General features: G+C 36.5%; 1 pseudogene across 1 annotated transcript; it reads left to right on the plus strand.

The window, feature by feature from the left end:
* Positions 1-1,091: 1,091 nt before the first annotated feature.
* On the plus strand, positions 1,092-2,297 carry LOC111524877 (annotated as a pseudogene). Its single transcript, XR_002725893.3, has one exon. The product of XR_002725893.3 is annotated as a twinfilin-1 pseudogene (transcript).
* The last annotated feature ends 6,411 nt before the right edge of the window (positions 2,298-8,708 follow it).

The raw sequence follows: 8,708 nt of genomic DNA on the forward strand, positions 1-8,708 counted from the left end.
AGTAGCAGTAGTAATAGCAGCAGCAGCAGCAGTAGTAGTAGTAGTAGTAGTAGTAGTAGTAGCAGCAGCAGTAGTAGTAGTAGCAGTAGTAGCAGTAGTAGTAGTAGCAGCAGTAGTAGTAGTAGTAGTAGTGAGAGTGTGTGAAGTAGCTGGAGTAGTAGTGTGACAGAGTGTGAGAGTGTATGTGTAAGGGGGTGGGTGAGGAGAGAGGGAGGGACAGATTCTCTCTTTAAAGCAAAGAGGAAGAAAAGCTTTCATGGAGTTAATTCCTCTTTCCACATCCACCAAAGGGAATAGTAAAGTCTATGAGTAGGTACACACAGAAATGTAATTAAAAAAAAATACCAGTTAGGACAAAAATTACTAATCTTTCCATGCTGACTTCTATAATATTAAGCTACTACAGAACCCATCAAGCCCCTTCACAGTATTCCCTAAAAAAAGTTTTACCGAGGCAGAGAATTCCACTCTTTGCCTGCTGCGAATAAAGTCGAATCAGATCTATCCCTTGCTGTCACCCCTGAACCTCCCTCCTCCTATGGTGGAAAAAAAAAATGTTTTAAAAACACACAAATAAAGCACTTTATATACTATGGTGGAATCTGCCTGTCCTCTGAAGTGGAAGACATTAAATTTCTATAGAATTCCATTTTGGTGCTAGAAATTCAATTCCAAACCATCCTATCATTTATTTTACTTCCCTGGACTGTTGAAAAATTGAAACAAAGTATGTATTTTGTTTTTCCCTTAAATATGAAGGCCAAAAAAATTGGCAATTTTTCTCTCTAAAAAGGAAGTCGTGAAGGATGTATTAAAAATCATAAGATAACCCAAAAATCTATCTCCCTTTAAGGATATTAAGATCAACTATAAAAAGGCCTCTTGAAAATTACATGCCAAAACATAAAATCATATAACTTTGATCAATTTTGTCATAAACTGGCAGAATAGAAAGTTCCTTTTAATAACAATTGCTTCTCTAGAATAACTTCTACATTCAATAGAATGTAGAAGCTGTTACATTTCAATGTCAAGTCTCAGTTAAGGATGATAGCTACATTTGCCAAAACAATGCATAACATGTAAGCCTGATGCATCTTGAATTCACAACAATACTGAAGGAAAAGGGGGCCGCTGGCCGCATTCAACGCCGGAGCCGGGAACTAGCGGCCGCCGCCACGTCCCACCAGACCGGCATCCAAGCTAGTGAAGATGTTAAAGAGATCTTTGCCAGAGCCAGAAATGGGAGGTACAGACTTCTGAAAATATCTATTGAAAATGAGCAACTTGTGATTGGATCATATAGTCAGCCTTCAGATTCCTGGGATAAGGATTATGATTCCTTTGTTTTACCCCTGTTGGAGGACAAACAACCATGCTATATATTATTCAGGTTAGATTCTCAGAATGCCCAGGGATATGAATGGATATTCATTGCATGGTCTCCAGATCATTCTCATGTTCGTCAAAAAATGTTGTATGCAGCAACAAGAGCAACTCTGAAGAAGGAATTTGGAGGTCGTCACATTAAAGATGAAGTATTTGGAACAGTAAAGGAAGATGTATCATTACGTGGATATAAAAAATACTTGCTGTCACAATCTTCCCCTGCCCCACTGACTGCAGCTAAGGAAGAATTACGACAGATTAAAATCAGTGAGGTACAGACTGACGTGGGTGTGGACACTAAGCATCAAATACTACAAGGAGTAGCATTTCCCATTTCTCGAGAGGCCTTTCAGGCTTTGGAAAAATTGAATAACAGACAGCTCAACTATGTGCAGTTGGAAACAGATATAAAAAATGAAATTATAATTTTGGCCAACACAACAAATACAGAACTAAAAGATTTGCCAAAGAGGATTCCCAAGGATTCAGCTCGTTACCATTTCTTTCTGTATAAACATTCCCATGAAGGAGACTATTTAGAGTCCATAGTTTTTATTTATTCAATGCCCGGATACACACGCAGTATAAGAGAGCGGATGCTGTATTCTAGCTGCAAGAGCCCTCTGCTAGAAATTGTAGAAAGACAACTACAAATGGATGTAATTAGAAAGATTGAGATAGACAATGGGGATGAGTTGACTGCAGACTTCCTTTACGAAGAAGTACATCCCAAGCAGCATGCACACAAGCAAACTTTTGCAAAACCAAAAGGTCCTGCAGGAAAAAGGGGAATTCGAAGACTAATTAGGGGCCCAGCGGAAACTGAAGCTACTACTGATGAAAGTCATCACATTAAACATTGCAATACTAGTTTTTTAAAAGTCCAGCCTTTAGTACAGGAGAACTGAAATCATTCCATGTTGATATAAAGTGGGAAAAAATTGTACTTTTTGGAAAATAGCACTTTTCACTTCTGTGTGTTTTTAAAATTAATGTTATAGAAAACTCATGATTTCTATTTTTGAGTTAAAGCTAGAAAAGGGTTCAACATAGTGTTTAATTTTGTCACACTGTTTTCATAGTGTTGATTTCACACTTCAAATACTTCTTAAAATTTTATACAGTCGGGCCAGTTCTAGACAGTCTGATGTCTCAAAGGGTAAACTTCCTACTTTCTTGTGGGACAGAAAGACCTTAAAGTATTCATATTACTTAATGAATATGTTAAGGACTAGGCTAGAGTATTTTCTAAGCTGGAAACTTAGTGTGTCTCGGAAAAGGCCAGAAGTTGCTTACTCCGAGTAGCTGTGCTAGCTCTGTCAGACTGTAGGATCATGTCTGCAATTTTTAGAAATAGTGCTTTACATTGCAGCAGTCTTTTATATTTGACTTTTTTTTAATAGCATTAAAATTGCAGATCAGCTCACTCTGAAACTTTAAGGGTACGAGATATTTTCTATACTGCAGGATTTCTGATGACATAGAAAGACTTTAAACAGCCTTAGTAAATTATCTGTCTAATGCTCTGTGAGGCCAAAAATTTATGTTCAGATTGAAATTTAAATTAATATCAAAAGGAAACAAAAAATGTTGAGTTTTAAAAATCAGGAAGTTTTAAAAATCAGGATTGACTTTTTTCTCCAAAACCATACATTTATAGGCAAATTGTGTTCTTCATCACTTCTGAGCAAATACTCACATTTAAAATGACTTTAAAGTCCTGGTACTTAACAGGCTAACACAGATAAACACCTTAATAATCTCAGTTAATACTGTATTTCAAAACACATTTAACTGTTTTCTAATGCTCTGCATTATCAGTTACAACCTAGAGAGATTTTGAGCCTCATATTTCTTTGATACTTGAAATAGAGGGAGGTAGAACACTTCATGTTTAATCTGTTAAACCTGCTGCAAGAGCCATAACTTTGAGGCATTTTCTAAATGAAATGTGGGGATCCAGGATTTGTAATTTCTTGATCTAAAATTTATGCTGCATAAATCAATTATCGGAAATGCACATTTCATAGTGTGAAGCACTCATTTCTAAACCTTATTATCTAAGGTAATATATGCACCTTTCAGAAATTTGTGTTCGAGTAAGTAAAGCATATTAGAATAATTATGGGTTGACAGATTTTTTAAATAGAATTTAGAGTATTTGTGTGGGGTTTTGTTTGTTTACAAATAATCAGACTATAATATTTAAACATGCAAAATAACTGACAATGTTGCACTTGTTTACTAAAGATATAAGTTGTTCCATGGGTGTACATGTAGACAGACACACATACACCCAAATTATTGCATTAAGCATCCTGGAGCTGTGTTGCAGACCATAGCTGAAGCTGTTATTTTCAGTCAGGAAGACTACCTGTCATGAAGGTATAAAATAATTTAGAAGTGAATGTTTTTCTGTACCATCTATGTGCAATTATACTCTAAATTCCACTACACTACATTAAAACAAATGGACATTCCAGAATATAGATGTGATTATAATCTTAAACTAATTATTATTAAACCAATGATTGCTGAAAATCAGTGATGCATCTGTTATAGAGTATAACTCATCGTTTACAGTATGTTTTAGTTGGCATTATCATATCTAGATGGTGAATAACATATTCCCAATAAATTTATATAGCAGTGAAGAATTACATGCCTTCTGGTGGACATTTTATAAGGGCATTTTATATCACAATAAAAATTTTTTCTCTTTAAAAAAAATATTGAAGGAAAGATAGGTAGTTTTTTTTATTATTACACTTTAAGTTCTAGGGTACATGTGTACAATGTGCAGGTTTCTTACATATGCATACATGTATCATGTTGGTGTGCTGCACCCATTAATTTGTCATTTACCTTACTAGGTATATCTCCTAATGTTATCCCTCCCCCCTCCCCCCATCCCACGACAGGCCCTGGTGTGTGGTGTTCCTCCCCACCCTGTATCCAAGTGTTCTGATTGTTCAATTCCCACCTATGAGTGAGAACATGTGGTGTTTGTTTTTCTGTCCTTGCGATAGTTTGCTCAGAATGATGGTTTCCAGCTTCATCCATGTCCCTACAAAGGACATGAACTCATCCTTTTTATGGCTGCATAGTACTCCATAGTGTGCATGTGTAATATTTTCTTAATCTAGTCTATCACTGATGGACATTTGGGTTGGTTCCAAATCTTTGCTATTGTAAATGGTGCCACAATAAACATACATGTGTATGTGTCTTTATAGCAGCATGATTTATAATCCTTTGGGTATATCCCCAGTAATGGGATGGCTGGGTCAAATGGTATTTCTAGTTCTAGATCCTTGAGGAATCACCACACTGTCTTCCACAAGGTTGAACGAGTTTACAGTGCCACCAACAGTGTAAAAGTGTTCCTATTTCTCCACATCCTCTCCAGCACTTGTTGTTTCCTGACTTTCTAATGATTGCCATTCTAACTGGTGTGAGATGGTATCTCATTGTGGTTTTGATTTGCATTTCTCTGATGGCCAGTGATGATGAGCATTTTTTCACGTGTCTATTGGCTACATAAATGTCTTCTTTTGAGAAATGTCTGATCATATCCTTTGCCCACTTTTTCATGGGGTTGTTTGATATTTTATTGTAAATTTGTTTAAGTTCTTTGTAGATTCTGGGTATTAGCCCCTTGTCACATGGTTAGATTGCAATAAATGTCTCCCATTCTCTAGGTTGCCTATTCACTCTGATGGTACTTTCTTTTGCTGTGCAGAAGCTCTTTAGTTTAATTAGATCCCATTTGTTTATCCCAGGCTTTTGTTGCTGTTGCTTTTGGTGTTTTAGACAAGAAGTCCTTGCCCATGCCTATGCCCTAAATGGTATTGCCTAGGTTTTCCTCTGGGGTTTTTATGGTTTTAGGTCTAACATTTAAGTCCTTAATCCATCTTGAATTAATTTTTATATAAGGTGTAAGGAAGGGATCCAGTTTCAGCTTTCTACATACAGCTAGTCAGTTTTCCCAGCACCATTTATTAAATAGGGAATCCTTTCCTATTTCTGTTTCTCAGGTTTGTCAAACATCAGATGGTTGTAGATTTATGATATTATTTATGAGGCCTCTGTTCTGTTCTATTGGTCTATATCTCTGTTTTGGTAGCAGTACCATGCTCTTTTGGTTACTGTAGCCTTGTAGTATAGCTTGAAGTCAGGTAGCATGATGCCTCCAGCTTTGTTCTTTTGTCTTAGGATTTTCTTGGCAATGTGGACTCTTTTTTGATTCCATATGAACTTTAAAGCAGTTTTTTCCAATTCTGTGAAGAAACTCATTGGTAGCTTGATGGGGATGGCATTGAATCTATAAATTACCTTGGGCACTATGACCATTTTCACGATATTGATTCTTCCTATCCATGAGCATGGAATGTTCTTCCATTTGTTTGTGTCTTTTATTTCATTGAGCAGTGGTTTGTAATTCTCCTTAAAGAGGTCCTTCACATCCCTTGTCAGCTCTGCACCAAGCAGACCTAATAGACATCTACAGAACTCTCCACCCCAAGTCAACAGAATATACATTCTTCTCAGCACCACATTGCACTTATTCCAAAATTGACCACATACTTGGAATTAAAGCACTCCTCAGCAAATGTTAAAGGACAAAAATTATAACAAACTGTCTCTCAGACCACAATCAAACTAGAACTCAGGATTAAGAACCTCACTCAAAACCACTCAACAACATGAAAACTGAACAACCTGCTCCTGAATGACTACTGGGTACATAACGAAATGAAAGCAGAAATAAAGATGTTCTTTGAAACCAATGAGAACAAAGATACAACATACCAGAATCTCTGGGACACATTTAAAGCAGTGTGTAGAGGGAAATTTATACCACTAAATGCCCACAAAAGAAAGCAGGAAAGATCTAAAATTGACACCCTAACATCACAATTAAAAGAACTAGAGAAGCAGGAGCAAACACATTCAAAAGCTAGGAGAAGGCAAGAAATAACTAAGATCAGAGCAGAACTGAAGGAGATAAGAGATACAAAAAACTCTTCAAAAAAATCAATGAATCCAGGAGCTGGTTTTTTGAAAAGATCATCAAAATTGATAGACCACTAGCAAGACTAATAAAGAAAAGAAAGAAGAATCAAATAGATACAATAAAAAATGATAAAGAGGATATCACCACCGACCCCACAGAAATACAGACTACCATCAGAGAATACTATAAACACCTCTATGCAAATAAACTAGAAAATGTGGAAGAAATGGATAAATTCCTGGACACATACACCCTCCCAAGACTAAACCAGGAAGAAGTTGAATACCTGAATAGACCATTAACAGACTCTGAAATTGAGGCAATAATTAAGAGCCCACCAACCAAAAAAAAGTCCTGGACCAGATGGATTCACAGCTAAATTCTATCAGAGGTACAAGGGGAAGCTGATACCATTCCTTCTGAAACTATTTCAATGAATAGAAAAAGAGGGAATCCTCCCTAACTCATTTTATCAGGCCAGCGTCATCCTGGTACCAAAACCTGGCAGAGACACAACAAAAAGGAAAATTTTAGACCAATATCCCTGATGAACATTGATGCAAAAATCCTCAAGAAAAAACTTGCAAACCGAATCCGGCAGCACTTCAAAAGCTTATCCACCATGATCAAGTTGGCTTCATCCCTGGGATGCAAGGCTGGTTCAACATATGCAAATCGATAAATGTAATGCATCATATAAACAGAACCAAAGACAAAAACCACATGATTATCTCAATAGATGCAGAAAAGGCTTTTGACAAAATTCAACAGCCCTTCATCCTGAAAGCTCTCAATAAATTAGGTATTGATGGGACATATCTCAAAATAGTAAGAACTATTCATGACAAACCCACAGCCAATATCATACTGAATGGACAAAAACTGGAAGCATTCCATTTGAAAACTGGCACAAGACAGGGATGCCCTCTCTCACCACTCCTATTCAACATAGCGTTGGAAGTTCTGGCTAGGGCAATCAAGCAGGAGAAAGAAATAAAGGCCATTCAATTAGGAAAAGATGAAGTCAGATTGTCCCTGTTTGAAGACGACATGATTTTATATCTAGAAAACTCCATCGTGTCAGCCCAAAATCTCCTTAACCTGATAAACAACTTCAGCAAAGTCTCAGGATACAAAATCAATGTGCAAAAATCACAAGCATTCCTATACATCAATAACAGAGAGCCAAATGAGTGAACTCCCACATTCACAGTTGCTTCAAAGAGAAAAAAATACCTAGGTAGGTTATTTTTAAACTAGGAAACTAACAGCATCATGAATCTAGTTAGGTCTGCATAACTAAGAGCTGCCAATATACACTGCAAGTTTGGTTCATAGCAAAGAAAAACACAACCACATGCTCTCTTCACCCTTGATACATAAGGAAAACATATGCATTGTCCCATCATAATCCACTATATTACAATTGTCTGAGCAGTGTCTTTTCCACAGGGCCATTTCCATTCTTCTTTCTGAAGCACTGCCAATTTTGTGGAGCTATTTGGATGTTTCACTCCATTACTTTCAAAGCCACCAAGTTTATGTGATCCAAAGTAATTTAGAAACACCTTAGAGTCACTGGAAATGTTAAATCTTAAGTATGTCTCTGAAGTGGTGAGTTCTCTCTTTTATTATTTTTATTTTTAATTGACAATTATTATACATATTTATGGGGTACAATGCGATGTTTTGATACATGCATATAATGTGTATTGATCAAATCAGGATAATTAGCATATCTGTCACCTCAAACATTTATCCCTTCTTTGTGGTAGGAACACTGAAAATCCTGTCTTCTACCTATTTTGACATATACACTACCTTATCTTTTGCTATTGTCACCCTACTATGCAATAGGACACCAGAACGTATTCTTCCTTCCTAATTGTAAATTTGTACCCATTAACAAACCTCTCTCCACCCTCCTATTCCCCTCCCTAGTTTTCATTAACCTGTTCTATTCACTACTTCTATGAGAGCAACATTTTTAGATTCCACGAAAGAGTGAGAACATGCAGTGTTTGTCTTTCTGTGTCTGGCTTATTTCACTTAACAAACATAATGTCCTCTAACAACAACAAAAAAATGTAGTGCTTAATGTCCAAAAAATTCGGACAGCACACTCATGAAGATTCTAACTTCTGCACAAAGTCTGAAATGGTTTCCAGTAGAAAGTGGGTTCTCAGTTCCTGGCTGGAACAAAAAACACCCACTGATGCCATCAAGCAAAATGAGTAGGTCTCTTTTTGGACCTGTGAGTATAATGACTAAATTCTCAAACATTGTAAAATTTACTTGTTTT

The sequence above is a fragment of the Piliocolobus tephrosceles genome, chromosome 15 (assembly GCF_002776525.5).
Source record: "Piliocolobus tephrosceles isolate RC106 chromosome 15, ASM277652v3, whole genome shotgun sequence".
In the NCBI taxonomy this organism is placed as follows: Eukaryota; Metazoa; Chordata; class Mammalia; order Primates; family Cercopithecidae; genus Piliocolobus; species Piliocolobus tephrosceles.